At 37.3% G+C, this 17739-nt stretch overlaps 1 protein-coding gene across 2 annotated transcripts in view; it reads right to left on the reverse strand.

Annotated features, from left to right (window-relative positions):
- kcnip4a (potassium voltage-gated channel interacting protein 4a) overlaps nucleotides 1-17739 on the reverse strand; it is a 1100580-nt gene that overhangs the window by 998370 nt on the left and 84471 nt on the right. The window lies entirely within an intron of this gene.

Below are 17739 nucleotides of genomic sequence, written 5' to 3' on the forward strand. Positions count from 1 at the left end.
GTTGTCTTTCGAGCGTCTAGCTCTTAAGTTAATAACGAAATCAGGTCCTGTCTTACTCATTGTTTTCTATCATCCCCCAAAATACAATGCGTCTTTTTAATCTGATCTGACATATAGCACCTGTCTTGCTATCTTATTGCAAGACATGGATGCTATCCAGTGACCTGGACTCCTTTGGTACTGTGTCTCTCCAGAAAATCCTTGGGTACCGTTGGTTTGATTGTGTCAAATGAGCGGTTGCTCATGGAGTCCCGAATGAGGCACATAACCTGCATTATGATGGAGCATCAGTTACGGCACAATGGCCATGTAGCACGATTCCCTGAGGGTGATCCAGCTCGCAGGATCCTCATTGTTGAAGGCCCTAGTGGCTGGACCAGGCCAAGGTTACCCCCACGTAACACCTGTCTGCGGCAGATAGAGGGTCATTTCCAGAGGGTGGGACTGGACCATCTGCCATGTGTTGCTAACCAGGATCCTGAGCTGTTTTGTTGTGTGGTAGGTGCGGCAACATGCTGTAGCAGTTCCCAACCTGACCTGACCTGTTCCTTTTCACAGAAAGTCATTCTTCTTGGTGATTTCAACATCCATATTGACATTACTACATGTAAGCTGGGAAGTGAATGCCTATCTTTACTGGACTGTTTTGACTTGGTGCAACATGTTGATTTTCCTACTTACTCTTGTAGTCATATATTGGACCTGATCTGCACATCAGGCTTATCTGTCAGCAACACTTATATTAGTATTTAGGACTCTCTGATCAAAAAGCGGTACTTTTCACTGTCACATTAACACTCTCTCCTCTTACTTGTAAATGTCAGGTTTCAGAAACTTTAAAAATATCTGTCCCTCTATCTTGCTAGTTCCATTTCTGATCTTCTTCTGTCTTCACCTACTCCATCAAGACTAGATAATCTTGTTGACCATTATAACACAGCCCTTCTTTTGACACTAGGTAAAATAGTTCCTTTAAAGCATACAAAGGTTTCCTTTCAGTGCTCAGCTCCATGGTAAAATTCAGAGTTACAGTCTATGAAAAGAAACCGGTTGACGCCTTGAGAGAATGTCACATAAGATTGGCCTCACTGTACATGCCCAGGCTTTCAGGGCCTACAGGGATGCTCTAACTGCTGCCAAGAACACACATTATAGCAGAATAATACAAAGTGGCCATGATAACCTAAGGATTTCCTTCTCTGTAGTTTATAAACTACTTCAGCCTGCTTTTGGCCCAATTACCTCCTCTATCATTCTGTGAAAAATTCCTCCACCTTTTCCACAATAATATTAAAGATCTAAATAATTCAGCTAACAAAATTCCATCATCCATTTATATCTTCCCTTGTCTTCCCACACCATCCTCCCTTTTCCTAAATTTTCACCAGTCACTTCTGCATTTGTTAATGAGCTGCTTTGGACACACTTCCTTTGTTCTGGACCCCATTCCCACCACACTTCTTAAATCCTGCCTTCATGCCATAATTCTGAATGTTACAGCAATAATAAATAAATCCCTTGACACTTGCTTTGTGCCAGCCACTTTTAAAATTGCTTCTGTAACCCCAGTGTTAAAAATTTCTGGTCTTGATACTGACAGTCTTAACAATTTACGACATATTTCTGATTTATCTTTTCTGTCAAAAAGTTCCTGAGCGTGTTGTAGCCTCCAAACTCACCAATTACTTAATTTCTAATAATTTGATGGAACCCTTTCAGTCTATAGCACAGCTGTGAAACTGCTCTTCTTTGGGTAACCAATGATTTGCTTATGGCAGCAGACTCAGGACAAACTAGCATGTTAATTTTGTTAGATCTTAGTGCAGCATTTGACACTGTCAGACATGACATTCTACTGTCCAGAAAGGAGAACATGCTGGGTATCTCATCTCTGGCACTGCCCTCTTTGTTAGTCTTGGCAACAGCACATCCAGCTCAATACCACTCACACAAGGAGTTCCTCAAGGTTCTGTCCTCGGCCCTCTGCTCTTCTTTACCTATATACTCCCCCTTGGTCATATCATTCATAGCTATGGACTGGTTTATCATTTTTATGCAGATGATAAACATTATTATCAAGCCAAAATCAAAAACCCAAACTCATAGTCAAGAATACATACATCAAACGTTTTTTTTAATCTGGAGCTATAAATACACATTTTTTTTTTCTTCAAAGTCAAATAGGACTGGGCTATCATTTTTATGCAGAAGATATTCAAGTCTATTTCAATGTTAAAACTGAAACTTCATTAGGGCTTTCTCAGCTCACAACTTGCCTCAGTGAAATTAAAACCTGGATTGATCAGAACTCTTTAAAATTAAATGGCAACAAAACTAAACTCCTGGCAAATTGGCATTAATTGGCACTAGAAAATGAGCTCCTTCTCAGTCACTCTTGATGGTGAAGTCAGCAGACCTTTGTCTGATGCAAGGAGTCATTTTTGATTCCTCCCTTTCTTACTCTACCCACATAAATCACTTTAAGAAATGTTCTTACTTTCACCTCCATAACATACCCCATGTTCGCTTATTCCTCTTCTTTTCTAATGCTGAAACACTTGTCCATGCTTTTATCTCATCCCACATTGATTATACCAATACCTGCCCGACTGGCAGGTGCCGTTTCTAATCGTATATCACAGCTCCACTTGATTCAAAAGTCTGCTGCAAGATTCTTTACAGAAACCAGCAACAGTGAGCACATCACACCCATCCTATTTCGCCTCCACTGGCAAATCACTAATCATTAAAAACATAAAAAATCGTTCAAAACATTTAATGTAGAGATTGTCCCATATAGTTATGACTTGGTTTTAAACAGCTGCCTCTGCTCGCCCAGAAAGGAAAACTGTGGGTATTTTTGTCATAGAACCATCTATTAACAGTAACTTAATTTGGAAAAGAAAGTTTTATTTAAATCAGAATAACTCAGAGAGGGATTTATCAAGCAATAATCTTTTTCTCTCTCTTTCAATCAATGTCACTAACCCTCCCAACTCTTAGCCAGCAAGTCTTTACTCAAACTCACCTCCTAATCACAATCTCAGTTTAACTTTGGCAAGACGTAACCTATTCAACCCAACTTTAGGATATTTCCCATGCCTAAGCCATTTTCTAAAGAAAGAGATGGGTACCTACAGTGACTTCTGGACTGTCTGTATTCTTCTGACATGATCTGCGATCATTTTTCTGTTTTTCAGCATCCTGAGGGTATATTTTCCATTTCCACCCTTCCTGTCCATGTTCTCTTGCTCTCGGTAGCTCCCTCATGCTCTCTCTTCCCTTGCTGTACTTTGCTGAGAATTCTTTTACTTATTCAGCATTAATAATAATAATAATAATAATAATATATTTTATTTATATAGGGCCATTGGCTCATAAAGAGACCCTCTTGTTTCTAATACAGTATATACTCTCACAGGGTCTAGAAGTATCTTCATTTTGCGTTGTACCAAAATCCAGCACAGCAGACAGTCACCCAACTCATCAGTTTATGCCTAGGTAGATACAAAAACCTGCAAAAACTGTTAAGAGGAGAAAAAAACCGCAGTGAGAATTTACTTGGGACTAAATCTGATGTCATAACAATACTTTAGAAACAAAATTTGCAGTAAAACAAAGCAATACTAGCACATAATCTGTGCTTGATGTCAGTATACTAGAACGCCAATGCCCAACCTTATTAACCTGGTACTTGTTTAGCCAAAAAAATAGATACCAAGTTCAGTTTACAATAAGGGACTCAACGTTATGAATTTAGAGTGTTCATCCCATTCTCACACTGATTAGCCCAAGAGAAACTGTGTCACAGAAGTAAACCAAATGGCATTTCCTAGTTGCCCAAGTGTGTGGATGTGTGTGCTGCCAATTACTTGGTGACAGACTAAAATTAAATAAACGATACACATGCATTAAAATGTATTTTCTATTTCTCCTCCCTTCTTAACCTGCAGTTGCTCCATCCTAGGTATGACGTTAGTCTGCATTCAGCCCTGCGAACAGGTCTTCCAACTTACAGGGGAAACGTGGGGGTTGGTGGCAGGATTGGCACTCCAGCCACTGTAAAAAATGTTCAGTGTGATGCTGACGTGTCACCCACTACACTCGGGTCTCAATCCAAGTGGTTCAGCATGTGGTGGGTGCAGCAATGTGCTATCAGTGCATGCTCCCATCCTGTGAAGTGGCATACATGGAAATGTTTCACTTGCTTATCATGCTTGTAAACTTTACTGTGTATTTCTCAATAATATACTTAAGAATTTCAAAATGTGTGTATATCATCATCATTACAGTATGCTGTATGCTGATGCACTGCAGAAGTCATGGAATACCCAGTACACTCATTGTAGGGGAAAACATTAATACAAGTTGTAGAGTCAAATATTACACAATTCTTACCAGAAAAGCAGTAAACTAATATGTGTTGAATACACAATGCACTGACATAGATGCTTAAGAGAAAACTAAGACAAAGAAATTAATTAAATAAAGGTCTTAGTCTTTGTTATCAACCTTCTCCAGGGGATCAGGCTTTTCCCGATGTTCCATTAATCATGGCTACAGAAATCTCAAAATGAATCAGCTCACATAAGAGCAATTACTAATGCAGTATATTGACTAGTTCATGATTTTCCTGGTCAATGGCCAAAATTGATGTTGCAGATGTGGTACTGTGGAAGTCAAAAAGGAATATTCTCTTAACTAAAAAAAAAAAAAAGTTGAAAAGAATGTACAAATTATGTACATCAGCAGAATGAGGAGTTCCGTTCCAGGAAAAGATGAGAAAACTAAGGGCTAAAAGCTTAAAAAAGGCTTCTCCCAGCATCATGGCCCTTTTATGTGTTGTCTGACTAGTAATAAATGATGTGCAAGGTCAGGGCTATGCATGTGATGGCAGCAAAAAAGTAATAAAAGAGGTACACACTGTTTAGATGGCTGTATGCTCTAGAACTGTAAAAGCCACTTAGGTGTAACTGGTTGATGTCTCTGCTATTTTTAAATCACTGCTAACAAATAGTTTATGGTGTTTTTTTCCCCCTTTGCCCTTTCACAGACTTTTCCTATTATCAGCTTACCACACGCTTGTCTGACTCTGAATATGACTGAGTTTTATTTAAGTTTCACCTCAGGTTCTCAACCTCTGTTCTTGTCACGGTTCCCATCTCTGGTATTACTTCTAAGGCTCCTCCATATTGCATGTCCCACCAGACACTATCTCATTCTCCAACTTCTGATCTACTTTCTATGACAGAGGGCAATTTTAGAGTGCTTGGTCAGACTACTAATAAGCTTTGAAGAAGTGACCTTTAAATGTGAGCAGGACACCTAAAAAGTTTCAAGAAATTCACTAGTAGAGCCTGCAGGAGAAAACTGAAGCAAAAAAAGAAGAGACCAAAGCTGATATTTATACCATGACGGACTCATTTGTTGAGTATCTACAATCATTGAAATTGATGGTTGGGGGCATTTGAAGGCAGTAAAGCATTACTGTGTATGACTTTCACTCAAGCATTATGGTTAGTATTGTTTTTGAGTTTATTTTGCATGTTAGAAACCTATTTTTTTCGATGCATTGTTTAATTTTTTTTTTCTATTTTTAAATACTTTCTTACGTCTCCATTAGTATATCAGGTGACTCCATTTGGGGTTGTGCAACCAATGTTGGGAAATGCTGTCCTAGAACATTTATCTATTTTGAGACTTGTGATGCCATTTTGAATTCTGTTCTGCCACCATTTTGTTAAAGTTTTGTTATGGCATTGCTAGGCAACTGACCTGGAAGTGTTTGGGTTTCACTTTCAGAGTAATACATACTGTATAACATTTTGTTGCTGTTTAATTTTAAAGAGTTCTGATCAATCCAGGTTTTAATTTCACGGAGGCAAGTTGTGAGCTGAGAAAGCCCTAATGAAGCTTCACTTTTAACATTAAAATAGACTTGAATATCTTCTGCATAAAAATGATAGCCCAGTCCTATTTGAGTTTGCAGAAAAAAAAATGTGTATTCATAGCTCCTGATTAAAAAAAAAGTTTGATGTATGTATTCTTGACTATGAGTTTGGGTTTTTGATTTTGGCTTGATAATAATGTTTAATTGGCTTCCTTGTTAATAATCTTGGCTCGTTTTCTTAGCCCATGTCTCTTCTTATTGTTCTTAATTTAAAAAACAAAAAGGGTTCTCTTACCTTAGTTACTTAGTGTCAGAACATCAGGAATGGATGGCCTAGAGGTCAGAGGATGATGTTAAGATAAATTACAGAACTAACAGCAAATACTCACTTTTCTTTGAGACTGAACTAGGTAATTGATGATGAAAAAGGGATGAAGAAGAAAAAATAATTGGTAAATTTATTAAGTAATAATTGCAGCATAAACAAATGCAGAGAGAGTTTAGCAAGAGCATACACTTGGTTAACCACACATGACAGCAAAGACATTGAACAGTGTGAAACTGCAGTTTGTTTGGGATGAGGATAAATAATTAAATTGAAGTATACAAAGAACAAGGGAATATTGCTCAACACTAGATTGAGAGAATAAAATTTTAAACAGAAAGCAGTTTCTTTAATAGTCAACAGAAAAGGGTAGCATATGGCCCAAAGAAAACAAAAATAAAATTCATGGTGCTGCAGAATGCAAGATCCCTACACGGAAGGCCTGAAGCATAGGTTTCAGATATACACAATAAAGATATAGTAATACTACTAGTTGTCTACCGTCTATTTTTATCACATAAATCTACTGCTTATATTTATTTTCTCTCTCAACAGGTTTTTAATAATATTGAAAGTAAGTTATATTCTACTGTGGCACCATACTGTTTACTTATTGTTGCCTGCCATTTTGACACCATTTTCTTAACGATTGTTATGTCAGTGCTACACAAAACAACTGGGACTGTGCAACCTATGATGTAATTATTACAATGGGATAAATGTCAGCATTGTAGAAATCATTGTTGGTGTATTCTGGTTACAAATTATCCATCTGTTCCTTTACTGTGATTAATATCTCATCTATTTGGTCCTGGTCATGTGTTCCCGTTTTTGGCTACAAATACCTGCACTGTTTCTGGACTATGATTCTTGGTTTACATTTTAAGCTTTATTTTCTTTAATCATGCGTTCACTGTTACAAAGCACAGGCTTGTATTTTGATTTTGCGACTTCTTCCAAAAATGATTCCCTTTTCCATACTGCTGCCATGGAGTACGATCAATCGATCGATCGTACTCCATGGCAGCAGCTTAGTCAATCGATACCTGCACAATCGATAGATAGATAGATAGATAGATACTTTAAAATTCCCAAGGGGAAATTCACATACTCTAGCAACAGCATACTGATAAAAAACAATATTACATTAAAGAGTGATAAAAATGCTGGTATAACAGACTAACTTTGTATAATGTTAACGTTTAACCCCCCGGGTGGAATTATTACTGTCACATGTCTAGAGTACAGGGAAATTCTTTCAGTACAGTAGTTGCATGTTCAACATGCAACACCTGCCCACTCTTTTACACAATGATAAACAAGAATGTATTAAAATATATAATTCTGTTAAATTTAATAGAAAACATAAATTTGCTTATATATTAAACCTAATCTATATATGCAAAAGGCAGGAAATAACCGTACACAAGGCATCAGTCCATCATATGGCTCCTTTAAGCACATAGGGATCAAATTAGACTCACCAATTAAACAAACCTGCACATCTTTGGAAACATGGGAGGAACCACAGAGTACATGAAATGTTTCTTGTAGTAGCTTTCTGTCCTCATGAAAAGAGCATCAGCTTAATGCAGTGTTTCTCAAACAGTGGCTCCGTCAAGGGGGGCGCGTTTGACCTCGGGGAACATGCTTTTTTATTTTTCTTTTACATTTTTTTTTAAATTTAGAATGCACTTTAAATCTTTTCTGTTACATTTAATAAAGCTATTCTTTGTTGTAAATTGGTCCATATTTCTTTCTTTTTTTATTCTCTTATACGTTAATAAGGATACAGTGTTATGCAGAGGTGTACTTATAACAATCTTATAGACAAATGATACTATTTATAGTCACGCGGGGGGCGTGAGATGTTTTCTTCTTCCTAGGGGGGGCATGACAGAAAATAATTGAGAAGCACTGGCTTAATGGAAGTTGAAACGGCAACCTCCTTAATTCATGTACAGTGCTGTTCTCTAAAAATTGGGTGAATCTGAATAAAAGACTGGACTTACAGATGTTGCTTTCAACCTTCGATCTGTTTTATTGAACATTTTTTTTTGGCTGGGGTTGGGGAGATAACCTTGGATTGACAACATGGAATCCAGGGCTTACATGGACCTCCTTATGTAGTTCACAAATTGTCATATCATCAAGATACATCTAGCACAGATGAAAACAGTAGAATAATATAAGGCAACCTTCTGAAAGCTGCCTAATCAAGTTCAAGATTATTTAAAATGTAACTAACATTAATAGTAATATTAGTCTATACCTTACACTGGTTTCATTTTACTATTTATTGAATTTACTTTAGCCAGATCCAAGTAACATAGTTTAAAAAAATTAAGAAAATATATAATACGTTTTTATATTTTACAAGGGCATATAATGGTTAAAACTGAAATCTGAAGCAATTATTTTTGATCCAGGAAGCAACCAAGTGGATTATGTATGAAGAATGGATCCATTTATAGGGCTTGTTGGGTTATCATTGTCACCTGTACCCTATACAGTTAAATTCTTAATTGCATGTATTAATCAACATGTAATCCCTTCTCTCTCTTCAGTTTATTTTAATCAATTAATTATCAGCTTTGCTTTTGGTTATGCCATTAATTAAATATAACAGTAAGATTCACATATTATTTTCGTTACATTTCTCAACAGATGGAGGATCTTGGTGTTGTGAGTTTAAGCAAAAAGGCAAGGCCAAACCCATAAAAAAATCCTTATCAGAAATAAACCCACGTAAGGCCAAAAGAGAAATCTGAAACAAAATGAAAGCTCAAATTCTGAAAATACCTAGCATAATAGGAGCAGACTTTCCTAAGACGTTTGTTCAGGTTTTGTGTTTCTTTTGTGCTCAGGTTGCTTCCCCGGGAGACTGCAGCAAAGGACACCACACTGACTACTATGGACTGATAGAACATTTCCAGCAGTTTGCTGCACACATCAAAAGACCGGGGTCTCCTTTGCCAGTACAGTCTGCACTGGCTCTTATTGAACAGCGTGTGTTTAGGGATTTTCCATAATTTCTTGATCTTACAAGTTTTTCTTTAGTGTTAAATATATATATATAATTCACTAAGGCAAGCCAACCATGGAAAGCACGTCGGAAGGGGCGTGGATTCACTAAGCCGCTGACAAGTGAGACGCCCATGACGCATGCAGGAAGGAGCAACGCCCACCAACTCTAAGACCATTGGATACGATGACAACTCATAGAACCACGCCCACCAACTTGGACGCGACGACAGGAAAAACGGCATCATTTATGTTCGTCTGTCGTAGAGTCCACATGCAGCTCTGAGCCACATTGACTGTTCATAGAGGCATGTTTCTCACGGAAGTGATTCGCTATATGCAGCATGTAAAACAGTTTGCGAGGGGTATCCCATGGGATCCTTAAAACAATCCTTTAAAACTGAGGTTGAAACATAATGAAGGAAGCAGTCTTTAAAACCAAAAAGCCCTGTGCCTCTGTTTCATTACCGTCTCACCTGCTTCACCAATGCAGGCCCTGCAACAGTCGAGATGCTCTGTCAGCAGCTGACCTTCTCTGTGCCTGACCGGTTCACACAGAGGCACCACACGACGTGGCAGGACTATCTAAGAGGAGGCATGTTTGTCATAGATGTAAATCGTTGTATGCAGCGTGTAAAACAGTTTCCAAGGGGTTTCCCATGGTCTTAGACTCGAAGGCCGGGTCTCTGTCAGTTGCTCTTGCGACCGGGTACATGACCAGGCAGTGTGTATGCTTCGACTGCGAGGGTGGACGCGACAGGACCATCTAAGAAAAATCATGTTGCGGCTGTGAATCGCTGTATACGCCGTGTAGAGCAGTTTGCGAGGGGTATCCCATAGTCTTACAGTTGGTGGGTGAGTCTCTGTTAGTTGCTCTTGCGAGCGGGCAGATGACCAGGCAATGTATGTGCTTTGAGAGTGTGGATGGACGCGACAGCACCATCTAAGAAGATTCATATTTGTCGCGGATGTAAATCGCTGTATGCAGCGTGTAAAACAATTTGGCGCGAATGTGAATCGCTGTATGCAGTGTGTAAAACACTGTATTGTATGTTGCCCTCTCCAGAGTTACATCTTTTCATTCACCTACAGTCGTATACACAACGAAGTAAGAAGTCTTTAAAAACCGAGTTTTCGGTTACGACGCACAACTGCGTGCACCATAGTGAACTGTTTTACACGCTACATACAGCAATTTGCATCCGCGACAAACATGCATCTTCTTAGATGCTCCTGCACTTTGTACACACCGCCCTCCCACCTCGCTACCACCGTGGTCGGGTGTCTTGGTTGATTATATATAGAAAGGCAGCCAAAACCGCACAGAGCAATAAAAAGTCTACGTGAGTCACAGCTGCATCTGGACTGTGCACAGACGACAACAACTCGAAGGACGAGTTGGAGGTGGGCACATGAGCAGGCAGTGCATACTGGACAAGAAATCAGCAGACTAGCATGACGGAGGCAGCGGAGTGGACATCCTTCTCCTCTCCTCCCGTTTCACCCTCCGCGCCTGAGCGCCGCACAGATGATTGTGTGTTGGTTTGTTATGTGCATTGTTACAATGTTGCTTTTCTTGCTGATTTATTACATTTCCGATTTTTCAAATGTTAATTTTCTCGCTGTGCTTAAAAATTATTAAAAAACCGGCCTGATTATGCGGCGTATGGTACGCCGTGGGTTGGCTATATTTTATATTTTGGCACAGCACCACATTAAGGTTGCTCCATTGCCTTTGCTCTAATGCCTTACATTACAGATATAGTAGATACAGTAGTTAAGGACTAAAATGGTTAGACTGCAACATGAGGATCCTTTTATTCCAATTAGTTAAAGGCAGACTTTTTAATCTTTATATTAGTTAAAAGCATGCAAAACTGAAGGTTGTGAGAAATCTACCTTATACAGTTAAATGTGAGCTTTTTGTAAAAACAATATATATCTCTCTATTATATAAAAAAATCTTGGGACAAGACGAGACTTTTTCAGAGAGATAATTTAAAGTCCCACGAGACGAGACTTTGTGCCAAGAGATTAATTGAAAACCTAACAGGTCCAAGCAGGGGCGTAAATAAAAGACAAACAGTAGATGAAGCAAAGACAAAGAGTAGAATACAAAGTAAAACGTCGTAAAGAGGTTCAAAAATGTTGGCGCGATACACATGCAGAGCAGGTTAGACATTATGAAAGTACTGAAGTTTGAAAGCCTCAAAAAATGCGAGTAAAGATTGCATTAGCGCTAACAAAACGGAAATGATTACTTCATGAAATAATGGAACAGCGAAAAGAGATTGCATATATGCAAACAGGTGATATGACCGAGCTACTACAAGTTTAATTTCAAAGAAACCACAATTTAGTCAGGTTTATATTTATGATCACGGAGAAGCGATGCAACATAGAATCGAAAGAGTTAAACGTTCAGACGTATTAGAAATTCTACAGCCAATAATGGATATAAATCCATACATCCAAAAGTATCTCACTTTACACAAAATTTATCCGAAAACACAGACAAAGAAGTTTTCTTGCATTTCTATATGAATCCGAAAGATCACGCTTGCGTATATAAAAAAACAACGAATTATCAGCGATAATATTTTCAAAAGACGGATATGTCAAACACAGAGTTGATATTCGTGTTTATTCAAAAGCACAGCACAATTTGTTGCAAGTTCCGGTAGATCCGGGAAATGACTAGCGCGTAAGGCCCACATGGGGATGGCGAGTGAATCGCTAGTATATTAGAAAAAAAATATATATATCATTTACTTTTGCCACACGGTCCTTAGTCTGTGTCCAGTATAGCATCTCACCTAAATTTGAGTGGTAAGGCCTTTGCCTTGTCCTCTGTGACTTCACAGGTAAAAGCACAGCTCTTTTTGATTCAAGTGATTAGATGCCTAGTTTCCTTTTTTGAAGGTCTTGCTTCTTCTCTCGGGTAGGACTCCATAACTGACATACAGCCTGGGCTTAGAGGAGTGGATCTTAGAGTTAGTAATCACAGTCCACTTCTAGTTTCAGGTCTAAGAGTGTGTGTGTCAGATTAAGCTGAGTTTAGCTTCTGGTTAAAGCTTAAGATTAATGTCCTTTTACATCCTTTTTTCCTTCTGCCGACATACTAAATAATCTTTGATAAATATCTCTGTCTACCAAATGAAATTCAGGAAGCAAGCTGAATAAATGTTGGCAAATGGTAGAGCTGCAGAACAACTCAGCCACTAAAATCTGATGTCCTTTTGAACGTAGAGGTAGGAGAGGCTGCTTCCTTTCTGCATTTTTTTCTGCAGCCCGATGAAGCAAAAATGTAATTTATGCTTCATTTATTTATTGCTAACTCCTTGCTTAGAACTTCTTGAACTTGATAAGTGGTAGAAACAGTGTTTAAAAAAGTTCTTGAATGGATTTAAGCAGTATAATGCCTCCATTATTACTGCCCTACCCTTCTACCTGAAGTAGCCCAATGAAAAGTCTAGGATTATTATGAGCACGGAGGGAAATGAAAAGGCCTAAAGCAAAGGGTTGAGTAAAATGATAAAGAAAAGAGAGCAATTACTTTGCAAAACCAAAATCTTAGACAGGGACAGAACCATGGTGAAAGACCGAAAAGTCATATCAGAAAACAAGTCATGAAAGCACAAACCATCAGTCTAAAATCAAAGTCCAAAAAGTAAAACAAAAAAAAAACAAAGCAAAAAAGGTCCTAACCCGTATGTTGTCTTGAATGAAAGTGGCGCTTGGATGGCAGTCATTGAGCATTACCATCTTTCATGATGATGATATCAAAGGTTGTAAAGGGGTCTTTGCTAGCATCATGACGGCAGAACAGATAAGAAAAACAGGCACAATAGTGGCCACCGCATGGAAGATGTCAAAGAAAAAGGTGTCATTGTAAGGTCATAAATAATCATAAACAAGTAAAAATATACTTTTCATATTGTGAATAGCATTTTCTAAGCCAGAATGAAATACAGATATTCCACACACAATTCATACGTAAGAAGGTTAAAGCACTTGTCTAAAAACAACCACTTACACATGACATGTTAAGATTTTCAGCATTGACTATAAGAAGTGTGAATTATGAAGACAATACAGTAGGGCTGTAGCTATTTTTGCAGACACTAATGCGTGTTTATCTGCTTCTTCAAGAAAGCTTAGCTAATTCTTTTGTTAAATATTGCTAAAAGGGTGATTGATTAAATCCAGAATGACATGTGCATTAACTGATTTTATAAAACCTCTTCCGTCTCATAAAATAATCTATCTGATCTTAAAAGCCTGCTTCCCTCCATTTAGGTTCAATAAAAAGTGGACAGCTGTTAAACTCTTTTTTTACTATTGTATTTTTTTAATTCAAATATGTTATTGTGGTTTAATTTTTTGCAAATCTTAAAAGTCTGTCCAGGGTAACACATTAACTACTAACTTTTAGGTGGGTATAACTTTTTTCCTGCTAAATCATGGCCTTTTTAATATATTGTATGTACCATTATTTTCCAAGCTTGGTTAATTCTATGCATGTTTCAGGGTCCTAAACCCTATACTAATAGCACAGAGCACAAAAAACGCTTGAAGGAATGTCATTTCTTTGCAGGTTGAACAGACAATCATTCATACAAAGTCTCATACACATCTTTAAAATAAGTAATGAAACCGGAGTTAAAACCATAACACCACAGGAAGCTCCGTAGATAATGGTTAGACCAGGATTTGAACCTAGAACACAGGAGGTGTGACTTAGCACAGCTTTAATGTCCATGCTTCACTCCAACCCTTAATTTTCTGAAGTGGTTTATTCCATCTTAAGATCAAAGCCTGTACCAACAGCATCAAGTGCTCATGTGGGACTGATCCCTGACAGGCTGCTACTTAAATGTAAATATACAAATTTAATAAAAATAAATAATTTAATTATCTTTTTTGTAGAACATAAACATTTATAATAAAAATAAAAATGATTGCCACTTTAAAACACTGACAATTAATCTTAAACCTTCCACTGTAATAAATGGTAAGTAATAGCTCATTCCATTGGGACTAAAACACACTTATGACATTTATTGCACCAAACAACTTACATTCTCATTGTCTCCAACGCAAAAAAATGTAACATAAAAAAAATATAACTGGAACTAGCTGCTTACATTTTCTTGCTTAGGTGAAAAATACAAAATAGCTTCTTTAATAAAACAGTGAACATAAGACAACTACATCATAGTTGTTTTCCCAATTTTGCTAAATTTCTTTTAAAAATTCTATATGCTGATTTCATTATATGTGCAAAGCATGAATAGGTTGTTATATTTACAGTAAATGCATTAGTCAATCCCTCCTGTTGATACCACTAATTGCTTTCAAATTCAATAGATCCTACTACTGAATAAATATTGACTTTTTAATAGTGTATTAGCCAGCTTTTCATTTTTGTAACCAATGCCAACTTCACTACAGCTGCTTGTTTAATAAAAATTCAGAACAACTGAATGTGTTTAAGTAAGCATAACCTCTTTTTTTCCACAATCCTCATAAATGTTTGTAATTATTTTAAAATCAAGGGAATAGCAAAATAAAAACACACAACTGCTGTAAACCTGTTCTTAGGGGTCTGAAATGGTATTCAAATGTAAAATAAAACCTCAGAAACCTAATGACTAATTTGAGTTGGTGTCAAAATTCAATTACAGGGATCAAGGAGTGGAAATTTGCTTTTCAATGTATTTAAGAATTTGAATTGTTTATTGCATAATTTATGAAAGGATTAATAGATACTAAACATATAAAGACAGAAAGTCGTACCCTATAACAAAAGTTTTCTTCAGTATTTGTTCAATACTTATTTGAACATTTGTGCACTTGACAAGAATGACGTATTATTTTATTCTTTACCTACCATAATTTCTGCTTACCAAAAAAAACTAATGCTGTCCATAAATTAGATATAATTGTATCAATGGGCATATATTATTGGCATTTCCACAGATTTCCAAGACTACCGCATGACATTATGGGTGCCATTTTTATCATGCATTCACATTGCCAGCACAGCACTTGCAATGGTGTTTTGCTTTGCACCTAAAAAAGAAAAAGTTCAGTTTTTGTTTTGATATTACTGGCTGTTGATGTGACCAACACAAATATCATCTAAAATAAGACTGTATTGGTGTTACTTTTATTTTGTTATTTTGGCAGAGAAGATTTGAACATAAAGGGTGTAGGAGTGTGAGTGAGAAGGCAGAGCGAGTCACAAAATATTTGGGGTGCCAACCAGGCAAACTCTGTTCAAGTACAAACATAAAAGCAAAAAATTAAACTTAAAAGGTGCACAATGGCACTAGAGAAACATGTAATGGCCATTTATCACCTTCTAGTTCTTGTTCTTATGTGTCTGGAGTTTTTCCTGACAGTTTGGCTCTTGGGCCCAAATGAGATACCACCTTTTAGGGATGTCTTTCTTTTATATCGGTCTGGTTAGAAGGGGCGGGGCTTCTTGGGCTTTGTTGCTCTCAAGGGGAGGTACCACATACCTTAGGTGAGCATGGAAGGCAACCCTCTAGTGCGCAGGCATGACAACAGACAAGAGCTAATTGATTGAGTGAATATTTCCAATTGAGAAAAATCACAAATTGTAATCACGAGAACTAAAAATAAGTCCTTTATTAATAATTTTCACAAAGGGTCTTTATTTTTTTTAAGTTCCACAGCTCTATGACTCACAAGTGGCATGTTCCTCACCTACATAAGCAAATGCATGTATGATGTCATTGCCAAGAATAGAAATTACCCCAATGACAACTGCAACATGGCACAGTGAGGTTACTAAAGAGCCACAAAGAGGCATACAATAAATACAAATTCAAAATAAAACTCTAAAATTCAAATATTAATCCAAAATGAGTTTGATATCATGGAAACGTATTTGTATTTACCTAACTGGGTTATGGCACATGGTAGTACAAACATTTTTCAACATAAAACATAAATATATGTAAAAGGGTAATTCATTATGCTGAGAGCTGGCTGGATCCCCATCAATAGCCTCCCCTTTTGCCATCCCTTGCCCTTACAGGCAGTATATGTTTTTATGCAATGTCAATTATACTTTATCCCATGATCTCTGGGTTGACTGCAGGACATGCACTGGCAATAAAAATGGGAAAACTGAAAGTCGTTGATCCTTTTCTTTTGTTCTGGCTTCTGCAGGACTTTCTGATTATGGTTTTGGATTATGGACTTGTGCAATAAAACATGTTTATTTTACACCTCATTGTGCATGTTTTGTTATTGGCTCACCCTGATCTATATACCAGTCTTGGGGTCTGCAACTGGTCAAACTTCACAGGACGACATGCCATGGTACAGCCAGACAGCCTGGCTTTTCTTCCAGAGGGGCCAGTGTTTCAAGGCTGGCTGCCAGCATTGCCATTTTTGCAGGCACAGTTGAGCAGCAGTCACCTAGTTTCTAGTATTTGTTAAATTCATCAGTTCAAATTCAATGTTTTGTGCCTTCTGAGTCTATTTATTTGTGTAAACCAGAAATCTTTGTAGAAATGTTGTTGCACACGTTCAACAGCCAGAAAGCACAAATCAAAAAAATAATACATGTAAAGCTCTGGGCATCCCTAGATAGTAACATCCTAGTAAATGTGGACAGAATTTCCACAAAATGGCAGCGCCCAGAAGAAAAAAATATCATAATGTTAAGATGTGAAATCATTCTATCACTGAGAAAAACACTTCATAGGTGAAAATAAATATCAAATGTTAGTTTTTCAGACATGAAAAAACACCAACAAAAGCCAAACCAATCACAAACTAAAGTTAAACCTACCACTAAATTGTTCATAAATAACAAGAAAACAATTAAAAAAAAAAAGAGCCAGATCATTTGCAATCCTGTCACTTCTTTCTTTTTAATGTCTATAGGTTCCATCCTTACTTATATATACAGTATATATTTATTTGTTGGATTTTAGCAACCTCATGAGCCCAGTGTTATTTGAGCATTTTCCTTACTGACCTGTTTTTTTGTTTCCTTTTTTTATTTCCCCTTATACAATTTCTTGTATTAGGAATTTGTTAGTTTTCACATACCCCTTGGGGTCAGAGCACAGGGTCAGCCATTGTACAGCGCCCCTGGAGCAATTGAAGGTTAAGGGCCTTAGCAGAGTAGGATCTCTTTTGGCAGTGACAGGGATTCGAATCGGCAACCTTCGGGATACCAGTGCAGATCCTTAGCCTCAGAGCCACCACTCCACCCTTAAAATTATGACACAACATTTTTTTTTTTATTATTTGTTTTGAGTATTTAGTATCTTCTGTTTCTGTGCTCTTCTTGTATCATTCCAAAATGAACACATTCTGCTTTAGCATGTATTCTATCTGCCTCCTTCTTCCAAACAAAGTAAAAATGTACTAAATAAATATACTAAGTAAAGAATGAAATTTTTATAGTGTCAGCTGTGTTTTTATTGATTTGCCATAGACTATATGTAACCTT

Source organism: Polypterus senegalus, chromosome 4 (genome assembly GCF_016835505.1).
Source record: "Polypterus senegalus isolate Bchr_013 chromosome 4, ASM1683550v1, whole genome shotgun sequence".
Taxonomy (NCBI): domain Eukaryota; kingdom Metazoa; phylum Chordata; class Cladistia; order Polypteriformes; family Polypteridae; genus Polypterus; species Polypterus senegalus.